We start from the raw sequence: 15,345 nt of genomic DNA, 5'->3' as shown, positions 1-15,345 counted from the left end.
TTGTCCCTCTGCAATGTGAAGGGGAGTGCATTTTGACATTGTGTTGATATGTATGTTGGCGCATTGTTCAAGTTTGCATACAGACTGTATGACAATGTACATTGTGACTGCTCGGGAGGAGCTGACTATTTTATGTGGGACAGTGGACATTTGGGCTACATCATGGATGTGAGGTTGTACACGTACATTTTCATCTCACAGTTTCCTGCTATGTCAGATGTGATTGGCCAGTTTCTACGCACAAGTGGACCCAGTTTTGTCTTCTGTTCTGCAGTGTAAGTGTTGCACTTTGTACCACATTGTTGTCAATGTGGATGTGCTGTTATTGCTATGTGTGTGTGATAGAGCGCGCAGGTTACCCGACTATAATTTTACCATACTCACCTGGGCCCATAATCAATAACTCGTTTACTTAATCAGGTAACCTTTGCTCTACTACCAGATAATTTTTTTACCTACTAGGTCCTATACCATTGACTTACCAATCCTTATCGCTGGTACCTGTAACCTTTTGGATCAGGGAGTTAGTTTAAAGATAGTTCGATAAACAATAGCATTTGCACTCATATAAGAACCACCGATTCGGGAAGTTTTAAACTCTTTATCTAAATTTCATAAATGGTCATGATCCAAAGATTAAACACAAAGAGACTCTCAATAATGAAAATCAGAATTAATGTATAGCTATGCAAAAGATATATTATACTAATCATTTAATAATAAGGGAAGGTAAGAATAGGAAACATGCTATATAATCAAACAATTTGAGCAGTCAATTAAAAGGGAGGGTAAGAAAAAGGAACACGCTATGTAAAACAATTTTATCATTCAACTAAAGGGAAGGTAAGAAAACGGAACACACTATTGAATCTTAAAAGCGAATTGACATTTACTAAAAGGAAGGGTAAAAAAGGAACATGCTATTCAAGAATTTTCTAAAGAATTTAACAATAGGGTGGGTAAGAAAAAGGGAACATATATGTATATATATATATAATAAAAGCTTTCACATATAGGGAGGGTAAAGAGAAGGAACAAGATATACGATGACAAACCCACACAGATTTTATATTTACCTAGAATAGTGTGAAGACCAACCATGGCCACGGGTCAGTTGAAAGACAGGAGAACCCCAAAAGTTGCAGTTGCCAGTAGGCTAGCAGGTGCAGATCAGAATCAGGACAGGAAAACCGGATTTGGATCAGGACAGGACCACCAAAGGTTAATACTGGCACACGCAGTTCAGTTGCAAAGACTGTGCTACTCCCTCTCTGCAGCTAACAGGCAGAACCCCGATTGGGATATGGATTTCACCGACAAAGTGCTTTGCCAGCACCTCAACTTCCCGGACACCGATTGGGTCAGCGAATCTTCTGACTTAGTGCTTCGCAGCCCTCTGTTCTTAGTCACCTATTGAGTGCGTTGGGTCAGTGACGTCATGTCAGTGACGTCATGTCTCGTGAGTATGACAGACGCATGCGCAGTAGAAACCCTCGCGTAGCAGCAGCTATCTTAGATGCAAGCGTATTACAGTTAGTAAAACACATAAGCAAGCTTCTCTCAGACACCCAAATGTTTATGTAAAAATATGATATTATAAAACACACATGTTGATCAATTTATTAACGTTATTCGAGGTTCATGAATACAAGCAAGTCGCTTCACGTGCGAATCCTTGCTCCATCAATTCCCTCTTTGATGATATTTTATATCATCACTAAATTAATGAAACAGATGCCAACTTCTCACAATTCACCCAACTCAATCTCTTCAAACTTTCTATTTTGTTTCTTCTCATTATTGTTGTGAAAATGTTTCATGTTCTTGTATATTTTCCCATTTATTTCTTCTAATTCAAGCTCATCAATATTTCTCTTTACTCTTCGCCTATTTACGGAGTATGTCTTTTATGCTTTCGACATTTGCAACAGAACATTATTCCTAAAACTAGTGAGCCCATTCCCACCATTGGCATCAGTATTCTACCTACAAAACTTTTTCCTACATTAGAAAGTCAACTACCTATAGAGGAGAGACCATCAGTAAGTCTCTTCCATGCACTATCAACCTCCAGTGGTTTAAGCTCTTTTTCCAGATTAGTAATATTCCTCACATACCTCTTTATTTCAACACTTTTGTCAGGTATTTAAGTGAAACAATGTTGCACTTTCAACATTCTACAAGTTGATTCTGTAAAACCATTGATCTGATCGCAACCAACTCGGTATTGACCATTAAGAACCCTCCAGCAGCGTCAGTTGATAACCGATCTACTACTGTTGATAATTTGCAGATTCTATGTGTATTTACGGCCACTCCCACTGTAGGTATCAATGCACTAAATATTATATCACCTAATATTTCACCAAAACTAGCTCTTTTAATACGTATTAATCCATTAGTTTCTTCATTGTTTCAGGTGATTTTGTCCACATGATATATTTTTGGGAAGACTATTCCAAAATAACAACTCCCATACCAGTGATCTGGCAATTTGTAATACGCCTTGTTTCCACACATAAAATAAATTCCAGGAAACACAGGTTCAGTTTCATCTTTGAAACCACAACCCCCAATTACCTTATAATTGTGTTCACATTCACTGGATCCTATGAATGTATTGTTATAACAACTAGTTATTTCTCTGTAGAGACAGAGTTTCCCCTTCTTTTCAAAATCCAGCAACATAGCTGTCTATACGTGGGGATCCCGGCATACCATCTCCAACGCCTCCAACTGGTGCAAAACCAGGCAGCCAGATTAATTTTTCAGCAGCCCAGACACCAACATGTCACCCCGTTGCTAAAAACCCTACACTGGCTCCCTGTTGCGCAACGCTGCATCTTTAAACTGGGATGCACTATTTTCAAATCTCTTTTTGCCTCTGCTCCTGTCTTTATCTCCCTCTGCTTGCACCCCTATGTTCCTTCTCGACACCTCAGATCCTCTGCTTACAATCTTTTGATCACTCCTAGGTTTAAACGCAAGAAGCACGGTGGTGCCTGTTTCACCTATCTTGCCCCGTTCACTTGGAATTCCCTCCCTATCTCCATACGGCTCAGCTCCGATTATTCTTCCTTTCGCAAATCCCTGAAAACACATCTGTTCCACCTTGCCCATGGCTAAATGATTCTTATCATTTGCCTTTCTTTGGAAATTCTCTCACCTTTTCTCAACCATATTTAAAAATATTTTCCCTTTTTCTTGTAATAATCATGTTAAATTATTCTTGTGTACTTCGGCTCTATCTATTGTACCTATTGTTAGAAAATATTCACCCATATAACGTGTTACATCACTTTTAGTATGTACAGGATTCAGGTTACTACATATAGGGAGTTCAGAAAATATCACATCTGAAATTGAATAGTAATACTGCAAAGGTCCTTTCTTATAAAATAAACTAGCTAAAACACTACATGAAATTCCATATGTTAGTGGCAACTGGTGGTAGGTCACACCTTTGGATACCGAAGTAGGCAAACTCATACAGACATAGCAGTCTTCTATTTCCATCGCTTCTACATAGTGTACTAATAGGTTTGCAAATACATTTAAATAAGTTCGGTTTTTAATTCTAGTATAATGTAGTTCTTCCTCATCTGATGCTTCTAAATCTATCTTCTGTTGTCTAATTCTAAGTGCTTTTTCCTGTGCATTTATTTTTGCAGGTGTATCTGTCTTTTGTAGCTCATCTGTATCTACTAGTGGTTGCCTATTAGTATCATTCTTCATATTTCTTCTCATTAGGTAAGGGATAGCTATTTTCAGTTCTATCCAAACTATGAATACTATTGCTATACTACATATACATACTCTACAGCATGTATTTAAACAATTTCTTTTCGGTCTTCCATTAACAGAGATTCAACCCCTCTTTGTAACTTTTACACAGCCTTTTACTCTGTGAGAATTTCAAGTTGGTCTCACTTCTTCATCAGATTGATCAGCAATCAATTCTTCATCACTTTCGTCACTTATTTCCAAGTTTTCAAAATCTTCCAACACTATGTAAGTCCATTCAGGGCCTTTGTATTTGTTATTCAGTCTCTTTAGTCATGGACTTCTGGTTTGTATCACAGGTTGATCAGCTTGACTTGTTATTTCATTTACTTGTTCAGGTGCTTCATCAATTGTCTTTAAACGTAGTTTCAGTCTTTTGACAAACCTAGGACACTTGTTTCCTTTTCTGAGTCTTTTACCTGGCACTGTGCTTTGGCCTTCTTCCAACGTTCTTTTATTTTCATTCAGTTGTGGCATATCTATTTCAATGTCATCTTCTGTATCCCTCTCTATCTGACTAGGTCCAGGTCTTATTTCTGTTTCTTCTGCCTGGTTACTAATCTGGCTTTGTTCAGGTATGGGCTGAATTTGACTTTGTTTTGTTTCACTTTCTTCTTCCTGAACACAATTTTCTACACCTGTCTGTTCCTGCTCAAGCTCTTCGAACACTTGATTTTCTTCTGCTTGAGCCTTCCCCCTAATTACTATCTGCCCCTTCTCAGACTCTGGAGTTCTTGGTGGAGTGTTGATTTTCTGATCTCTTCATATCTGTTCCTCATCAGAATCACTTTTGACTTGTATTGCTATGATCTGAGTACATTCTTCTAAACCTGTCTCGTCCTCACTGTCACTCTGTCTATCTTGGTAGGTTTGACTTCTGGTTCTCACATATTCTGCAGGTATATCGATTATTGGAATCCAATCATCCTGACTAGTGCTCGGTTGTTCCTCTTCAGCTACTTCAGGATCAATATTTTGAGACCCCTCAGCTGCACAACCTTCGGCTTCAGTTTCATCAGGTTCAGTCACTCTTTTTGTATGACTGGCATGAATCCAGTGTGGAACTCCTGCACACTTTACAGCTGTAGTGGTTACTAAAATTACTTGACGTGGTTTTCCGCACCTTGGTGCAAGGCAAGATTTTCGAGTATCTTTCTTTAACACTACCCAGTCACCTGGGTTGAGGTCATGTGCTGGTGTTGCTCACCTGCCTACAGCATCTTCCCCAACCTGGTGAGAGATAGAACGCACTTGGTCAGCCAGTTCTTTGCAGTACTCCAGTACTAAACGATCAGATATACTTATCAGTTTGTGTCCTGGCACCCATTCTTGCCTCATTGCTCTTCCCATCAGTATTTCATGAGGACTCAAGCCTGTGTTCATGTCTGGAATACTTCTGAGTCCCATCAGAACAAGTGGCAAAGCATCTGGCTACTCCAATCGGGTAGATTCATACATCTTTCCCAGTCTTGACTTGATTGTGCCATTCAATTGTTCTACCACTCCAGAAGCCTCTGGGCGATATGCACAGTGCAGTTTCTGCTTAATTTTGAATGCTTCACAAATTTGACCAATTATTTCATTATTAAAATGGCAGCCTCAGTCTGATTCAATTGTTACTGGAAAAACAAAACGTGGTATAAGCTCTCTAAGTAAAAGTTTGGCTACAGTGATGCTATCATTTCTACGTGTGGGGTAAGCTTCCACCCATTTTGAAAACAGGCAGAAAATGACAAACATGTATTTTAGTCCTTGACAAGGGGGTAACTGAATGAAATCAATATGCAATCGTATAAAGGGACCTTCTGCCTTTCCAATATTTCCTGGTAGCACATCATCTGATGACAAACCAAGCATCTTTGGCAAAGTGCCTCTGCTATGTTTCTGAACTTTGAATTGAACCATGACTGTCTGAACAGAAGTATCATAGCATCTCTTCCCAAATGAGAATCTCCGTGAACCATCCTAGCTATAGGAGCAAGCATACAGTCTGGTAACACTGGCCTCCCATCAAGATATGCAATGACACCATCCTCAACTCTTCTCTGACAACCTATTTTCATCCATTCTTCCTTTTCCTTATGTTCTGCTCGATTCTGCAAATCTCTCACTTCCTTCCACCTACTCACACATTCTAGCAACATACGTTGGCAGCTGTTTCCACCCACCTCAACCTTCTTATTAACAGCCATTTTATATTTTGCACAATGTTGGGCTAACTGGTCAGCATATCGATTGCCAGCTGTCACTTTGTCATTTCCAGATTTGTGAGCAGCACACTTGACCACAGCCACTTCTTTTGGTAACTGGATTGCTTCAAGTAAATCTTTTACATAATGACCATTTTTAATTGTAGTACCTGAAGAAGTCAGAAACTCTCTTTGCATTCATAGTTGGCCATAGTCATGCACAACCCCGTAACCATACTGGCTGTCAGTGTATATGGTTACCTTCCAATTTTTCCCAAATTTGCAGGCCTTTGCTAATGCAACGAATTCAGCTATTTGTGCAGACTTGATTCCAGGCAAATAGGATGCTTCAATTGGATCTCCCAGCGTGCACACAGCATAAGCAGCACTTAGACCTCCTTCCTCATGTCTCATACATGAGCCATCTACAAATAGCTCATATTCTGAATCAATGAATGACTCTTTTCTTATGTCTGGACGTGGTTTTGTACTATATTTAGTCAAGTCGATACAGTCATGTTCAACTTCTCCCTTTACTTCTGCAAAATGTGAGTTAGGTTGCAGTGTTGCTGGGTTCAGAATATTACACCTGGCAATAGTTAAATTTCCTGCACCTACAAGAATTCTCTCATACTTAGTCAGCCGACTAGGTGTGAGATACTGTGTCTCAGTCCTGGTTAACAAAATTACAACTGCATGTGGAACATACACGGTCACAGGATGTCCCATAATAATGGACTCACTCTGTTCTAAGCTAATGCAAGTTGCAGCCACTGCTTTCAGACATCCGGGCAAGGCAGATGCCACTGGGTCTAATGTGGAAGAAAAGTATGCCACAGGACGTCTCATCAAATCGTGAATTTGAGTTAAAACCGAAAGTGCACAATTATCTTGTGTGTCATAGAAAAGTGCAAAATCCTTTGAACAGTCAGGCATCCCTAATGCTGGAGCTGTACACAGGCATTCTCGCAATTTTACAAAAGCAGTCATGCTTTTGTCATCCCACTCTACAGGGCCTTTTGCTCTTTTCTTTTGTCATTTGTATCAATGGCTTTGCTAGGACTGCAAATCTCACAATCCATTGCCTGCAGTATTCTACTACTCCAAGAAACATCCTGATCTCTTTCTGAGTTTGAGGCAAATTCATGTTTTTAATTATTCTGATTCTTTCTGAGGTAACCCTTCTGACGCCTCTTTCTATCTGGTGCCCCAGATATTTCACTGACGTGGTGCAGAATTTTACTTTCTCTGGTGACACTCTATGTCCTCCTTCACCTAAATGATTCAGTAAAGCAATGGTGTCGACAACACAGTCATTTCGAGTTTTAGACGCCACCAATAGGTCTTCTATATACTGGACCAAGCCTGATTGTCCAGGCAGTACCAAAGACTCAAGGCACTTTTTCAATATCTGATTAAAAATTGTGGGGCTCTCTGTGTACCCCTGAGGGACAAGATTCCAAACATAAACTTGTCTGTCGAATTCAAATGAAAAAAGAAATTTGCTGTCTGGGTGCAATGGAATCGAGAAAAATGCGTGACACAGGTCAATGACAGTAAACCATCCAGCCTCCCCTGGTATCTGATACAGAATCACAGCAGAATTTGGCACGACTGGACAGCATGGGACAACAATCTTATAAATTTTGCGGAGGTCTTGTTTGACCCTGTACTTGCCACTCAGTTTTTTTATACCAATTATGGGTGAATTACAAGGACTGCTCAACCAAAGTATTTATTTCTGCTGCAACACCTGCTTTTTTTTCTGGGTTCATTTTGTACTGTCGAGTGTTTGGATAAACTGCACCTTCTTTTACTGTCACTTTTATTGGATCGACATTTGCCAGTAATCCTACATCTTTTCCAGTAAAATCCCATACATTAGGTTTTACAGTCTGTTGTAGCTCTTCTGGTAAGTCTTCTATTGTCAGCCTTTTAGTCTCTGTCTCTTGTTGTGCTAACATCAGTTTATAAACTCCATCTTCATCTGGGGTTTGAATTTCAACACCACTTGGGGTGCAGAAAATAGTGCAATTCATTTTGCACAACAAGTCTCGACCTAACAAGTTTACTGAACTTGAATCACATACTACAAATCTATGCATTTCTTTCAAATTCCCTATTCTGACTTCCATTGGTTCTGTAACTGGGGTATTAATTTGTTTATTAGAAACGCCAACTACTTGGATCGCTTGTCCAGAGAGGGGTAGGTTTGGAACATCTGCTGTTCTCACAGTAGAACGGGTAGCACCAGTATACAATAGAAAGGTTACATCATTTCCTTTAATCTTTCCTTCAATGTATGGACCTGACTGGTCAACCGGCAAGGAGGCGCCAAGCACGCACTCATCGTCCTCCCCTTCTCAAGCACCGTCAGTAAGGATCTTCACTGAAAATTGTAACACTCAAAAGAAATTGTGAGGTTGCCGTATCTCTCTTTTAACTTCCCTCCCAATTTTTTATATCTACACTCTGTTGTGCTTTGCTCCTGTAATTTGGCATAGGTGCGGGGGTAACTGATTTTGCATTACCTGCTGTTGTGTCTTCAGTGGCACCTCATTCTGCGTCTGTGGATTCAAATAATTAGTTTGCACATTGCCATTTTGCACCGCCTTACACTCGTTCTTCCAGTCCCCCAACTTGCCACACTCATGACAAGGGAATTTCCGTTTTGCCTCCTCTATATTCAATTTTCCCCTTGGCTTTCCTCCATTTCCATCACCCTGATTCTGGTTACTATTTAATTGGTTTAACTGGAGATCTTGTTGCCCTGCTAATTTTACCTGTGCCCACATTACTTTTTCTTTTAACTCTTTTCGTTTATTGTTAAGGTCATCTTCGCAATATTTAACATATTTAAGGATATCATCAGCAGGTTTTGCCTGCCAACAAATTTTATGATCTTTAATCCATTGTGAAATTTCTGGTCTTAATTCTGACACAAATCGATAAATAAAGTGTGTCATATCCTTCATATCTATGTTATCCAATCCACTTTACTGTTTGAATACTTGCAATAAGCGTTCATAATATGTATGCACAGATTCATCTTTATTTTGGGTAGTTCTATCTATTCTACTCCAATATGTCTCTTTTGCAGGCACCTTCCCTTTGAGGTAGAGTATTACCTGGTTGTACTTCTTCATTACTTCTTCGGAAGGAGCCCCTGTCTTTGGGTCTCAAGGGTATTCATCACTAGGCCAATCAACAGCAATTTTACATTCTGTCCATAAATCTACAGGTACAACAATGTCAAATAATCCATCTAAATCTTTCAAAAGACATTTTGAAACCTTCACAAATCTCTCGACTTGTTTGTACCATTCTACAGGTTTTTCACGAAGTTTTGGGAAATCATTTGTAAATGATAAACTATCCTGTCGGGACCATGGAACATGCACATAACCTCCACCTGGTACCTCTCTCATAGGACATCTTTTTTCCACCTTTTCTGTCTCTTTTAATACGTATTCGGAAGCAATTTGTCTTGCTCGAACCTCTTCCTTTTTCTTTGCCCATCTAGTTTTCCATTTGTCTAGTTCTCCCCATTTTTCCAATAATGTCATCAGCTCTCTGATTTGTACCTTTTTACCTGACACATTCATATGTTCTAGGTCTTTGTCAGAAAATTCAACTCAATAAGGTTTTTGTAATACTTTGGATTTGCCAATATCAATTCCCATTCTAGCTGCTGTGTCCATTAATTTTTCATGTAACACGTTTGTATTTCTGGTAATACTTTTACATATAAATATTAATTCATCTTCACTAAATGTATTTAACCTTTCCAATCCCACATTTCCAGCCAACATTTCCTCCAATTCAATTCTTAATTTATATATATCTTATGGTTTTGGCTGATATTTTGGTTTCTCTATTTCTCGTGTCCATCTTTCTATTTCCTCTGGGGTTACTACTGTGGCACTTCTTGTACCTGAGGATGTCTCCATCTGTACTTTTTGTGGAGTGGTTTTTATAATTGAACTACTCACTGGTTCTCTTATTGGTAAGTCCATTAAGGAGATTTCGGACTCACATTCACTTGCCTGATCATCTATTATCAGAGGTTCTTTTCTTGGCTGCACTACCGGTGTAGTCAAAATGGGAGTTTTAGGACTAGCTTGTTTGTCTCAGTACAAATGAAAAACTGGACCAATACTTACTGGTATTGTCAGAGCTTCAGGACTTTTATTTAACTGGGAGATTTTATGAATTAACTCACTTCTTTGGTTATTTAATGCTTCTCTTTCTCTGTCTTGTAACACCTTTTCTATTGAGGTTTCATGTACCACTTGTGGAATTAGATGTGGTTTCAGAAACGGTGCATTTGGATTTACAGTGCTTGGTTCCTCATTATAAGGTGGTGGATTTTTCATTAACAAATCCTCCATATAATCATCGTTTGTCTCACCACTAGTCATTAAAAGTTTTGTTTTCTCAGTCCTTTTACTTCCAGTGGGCTCTTCTAAAGCTAATACAGGATCTAGTCCTTCCACTATCAAGTTCTGTCACCATTGTTTCATTTGTTTATCTCTAGTTTTTCGTGGATAATTAGGGTAGAATTTGCTCAACGCTTTGTCCCTTCTGGGTCTTTCCCACTCAAAAGCCTCAATCTCCCATTCTTCAAGTGCCTCATACCGCGTTAATTTAGGTCTGGGATTTAAATCATTCATACGTGTCCTTAAATTAAACAGAACTCTACCATTTTGGGGAAAGGCCAAAACTCTGTCATCTTTAGTGTATTCCACCCAATTTTCTAACCATACTCAAATGTGGTAGCCCCTGTCAAACATCATTTATGATGCAGGAGTTTTCGGTGGTGGAATGATAATTCCTTCTCTAGTTTTAATTGGTTTATCCTTTTTAAAGAAATCCTTAACTCTATTAACAAACAACATTTTTCTTTCACCTCCGTACATAGTATAAGGTCTGCCTCTTTTCATCTATTCTCTAGCAAAACCTAAGTATCTTCTATCAGGTCTGTATCCGTCAAATGGACCTAACCGCCACATATATTTTCACCAGTTTTCTTGTTTTTCAGTTATACTCATGTGTTTACTTAAAATGCTTCCAATACCAGTGTGTTTCTTATTTTTCTTCAACCAATCAACACTGTAGTTTCAAATAACACTAACCAATGAGTGCGCTGCTTTTCTCGTGAGACAAGTTCCCATGCTCCAGTGCTCACCCCTCCTTTACAATTACTATCTCAGCTATACGCCCGCTGTTTCAACCAATACCAGCGCGGCTCTGAGTGACGTCAGCGCAGCACCGCGACTGACTCCCTCCTTTGCAAGGTAATACGAAAACCTTTTTCTTTTTCTCTTTAAAGTGCAGATTTTATTATTCAACAAAGTAAAAACATTTGCCACTGTACCTGAGTGACTAATTGAAAGGATAGGTTCATTTACTACGAGTAAATCCTTCCGTTTACTCTTCATATGCTACGAGTAGATCCCTTCCGCCTACCCTTCATGCAAGCATTAGAGAACCTGTTACTCCTTCAGACTTATCCACTCCGGGATATATACTAAGACCAAAGTTTCACCAGCGAACCCCTTTGCTATCAATCAAGCTCATACGAACCAGCTACTCCTTCCGTGTGACCCTTTCTAGGTGATATCACACTGAAAGTTTTTCTAGCAAACTCTTTGCTATCATTTATTCACACATTCATACAGAAAAACCCTAAATAGTATTTTCGGTTTTATCTAACCATGCACTAAATTCCCGCTATTCTGCCCACGGGGATTCCAGACAAAACATATAACAGGTACGAACAATTTTGGTTAATAAATAAAATCAATACAGCATCAGCAGAATCAATACAATTTCAATAATATCTCATTTGATCGATCAACAGTAAAATCATAACCAACCAACTTGTCTTCTGTTCTGCAGTGTAAGTGTTGAACTTTGTACCACATTGTTGTCAATGTGGATGTGCTGTTATTGCTATGTAAGTGTAATAGAGCGCGCAGGTCACCCGACTATAATTTTACCATACTCACCTGGGCCCATAATCAATAACTCGTTTACTTAATCAGGTAACCTTCGCTCTACTACCAGATAATTTTTTTACCTACTAGGTCCTATACCATTGACTTACCAATCCTTATCTCTGGTACCTGTAACCTATTGGATCAGGGAGTTAATTTAAAGATAGATCGATAAACAATAGCATTTGCACTCATATAATATCCACAGACTCGGGAAGTTTTAAACTCTTTATGTAAATTTCATAAATGTCATGATCCAAACATTAAACACAAAGAGACTCTCAATAATGAAAATCAGAATTAATGTATAACTATGCAAAAGATATATTATACTAATCATTTAATCATAAGGGAAGGTAAGAATAGGAAACATATTATATAATCAAATGATTAGAGCAGTCAATTAAAAGGGAGGGTAAGAAAAAAGGAACACGCTATGTAAAACAATTTTATCATTCAACTATAGGGAAGGTAAGAAAATGGAACACATTATTGAATCTAAAAAACGAATTGATCATTTACTAAAAGGAAGGGTGAAAAAGGAACATGCTATTCAAGAATTTTCTGAAGATTTTAACCATAGGGTGGGTCCGTGCTCTTCGTTTGTGCCCTATTTGAAAGGGATTTGCGAAGCTGAAGAGTTCTACCTCATATATATATTTGTTGGCCCGAGCCAACAGAAGACGCAAGGAACGCAGGCAAAAACACAAATATAAACAACAACAAAAAAACAAAAAAGAAGAATCAATATTGGTGCAACAAGAATTAAAGGATAAAACAATTGTCAATCTTTCAACCAAGATACTCACAACAGCTGAAAAACAACTACTGAGCCTAGGGCTTTCCCATTGTCCGCTGACAGACTTCAATTATGCTACCACCAGAATAGACGTTTTTCGTTATATACGTAAATTGAAATTACGTACATTTTTCAACATTAAAGATGGTCTCAATGATAATGTAGAAACCAATATGGAACCATCGACAGACACGCTCCAAGCCAGAGACACAAGAGCCTTACTTACTCTGCAACAAATGGGTGATAATACTAGTCAGAATGATTCTAACCTGACCACACAACAAGAACTTGTGAACGCTGATATTGAACAATCTGGTGCAGGCATGAGCCCGTTCAAACCCACTTCATGTTTCATGCCAATGATGCCTAAGGATTCCATAGACTCCTTTCATGAGGTAATCACATCTGATCTAAAGAAGCTCTATCACCAAGTCAAACATCGGAAAAGAATAAAAAGCCATAAGGAAAAACAATATTGGGCCCTCATTTCAAAACTTAAGAATGATCATCAAATTATAGTGTGCAGCTCTGATAAAGGGGGAAACATAGTGATTTGGCCGCAAGCACAATATATTGCTGAAGCCCAAAGACAACTTACAGATATCACATGTTACCAAATCTCCAGCATGAAAAAATATAAATGTTGACAATCCAATCATGTCCAGGTTCTACCTCATACCAAAAATCCATAAAGGCACATTACCAACGCCTGGCAGACCAATAATCTCTGCCATTGGAAGTATGGCGGAACACATGGCACAATTTATTGACTATTTCCTTCAAGAACTGGTGACCAAACTGCCCACTTTCATCAAAGACACTGGGGATTTTTTGAAAAAAATTAAGAACATTCCGTGGTCTACAAACTTGCTACTCATAACTTTGGATATAGAAGCTCTATATACGAGCATAGAACATGAAGCAGGCTTAAGAGCATTAGAGTATTTCCTAGGAACACGGCCTCTCCACTGTTATAACCATAACAAAATGATTGTAGAGTTGGTAACATGGTGTCTCCAGCATAACTATTTTATCTTTGGGAAAGAGATATATTTGCAGAAGAGAGGTGTTGCCATGGGGGCCTGCTTTTCCCCCAGCTATGCGTGCTTGCACGTAGGCTGGTGGGAGAGGTGGGTCCTCATGGGGCAACACTTTCAGACTTTTTTGGAACATGTGACCTTATAGGTCCGTTATATAGACGACGTGTTTTTAATTTGGAAGGGTGATGAGGAAAGTGCCAAATCTTTCATCTCTGACCTCAACAATAATTCTATAAATTTAAAGTTTACATCTCATATCAGGAAACATTATGTAGACTTTTTAGATGTCAGGGTATCCTCGAATGTTGACAAATTATCAACCATCCTCCATAGAAAAGACACGGCTGGGAATTCTACGTTACATGCGAGTAGTTCACATCCACGCCACGTCATAGACAACATACCCTATGGCGAACTACTTCGTTTAAAACGGATATGCAACAATGAACAGGACTTTGCCGAATGCAGCTCTGATGCAATAACTCGATTTAAAGCAAGAGGCTATAAGGACAAAATATTACATATAGCAATTAACAAAACAAAACAAATAAATAGAGAATCTTTGTTTTTACCTAAACCTTCTACCACAATTGCTGCCACAGACACGGCTCAATGCAACATCAGATTTATCACATCCTTTAGTAGCCAGGAAAGAAAAATCAGGACGATCCTGACAAGAAGTTGTCCAATTCTAAAAACTGATGGGGTTTTGTCTTCCCAACTTCCCAAGAACCCCACGATAACATTCCGTAGGGGTACTTCCATGCGGGCACTATTATCCAAACCTTTTCCTGAACTTGCCAAAAGTCCATCTTGGTTTAAACCCCGGCCGGGGTTTTATAAATGTTCAAGTTGCAGAGCCTGTAGATTCGGCATAAACACCACCCATTACAGCACCCCTTTCAGTGCCGTGCCGTTACCCATCAGGGAGAATTACAACTGCAAGACGGAGTATGCTGTATATGTTCTGGGGTGCACCTGTGGCCTGAGGTATGTTGGCAGCACCAGGCTACAGGTGCACGCCAGAATATTGCAGCATCTTCGGGCAATTGTCAACAATGACAGTGCCTACCCTGTCGCGAGACACTTTAAAAAGATACATAACAATGATCTCAAGTGTCTCACGTATTTTGTACTCACATCTGTGCCAAAACCCCGCAGAGGGGGCGACAGGGATAAAATGCTCCATCGTCTAGAATCCAGAATGATATTGGAGTTAGACAGTAAGGTACCCAATGGGTTAAACACGACTGAAGATCTTTACCATTTTTTATAGGGCTCTATGGAAAATGAGGGGAAGCGTGAAACATAAAATGAGTAGTTAGACATTACTGATAGTGACATTTTTAATCCTTGACTTTCAAACCTCCCACACCTGATTAAGTACTATGAAACATCAATACTTTATGAAATGATCAGTAACATTTTTTCTTATTCTTGACACTTCATTCCTTTCTTTGTATCTTTTAATATAACAAAAAGATACACACGGGGTAAAATACATTGGTTTATTAAATCCTGGTGTATAGGTATAT

Source organism: Lissotriton vulgaris, chromosome 3_1, assembly GCF_964263255.1.
Source record: "Lissotriton vulgaris chromosome 3_1, aLisVul1.2, whole genome shotgun sequence".
Classification (NCBI taxonomy): Eukaryota; Metazoa; Chordata; class Amphibia; order Caudata; family Salamandridae; genus Lissotriton; species Lissotriton vulgaris.
Note: the sequence above shows the minus strand (reverse complement) of the source record.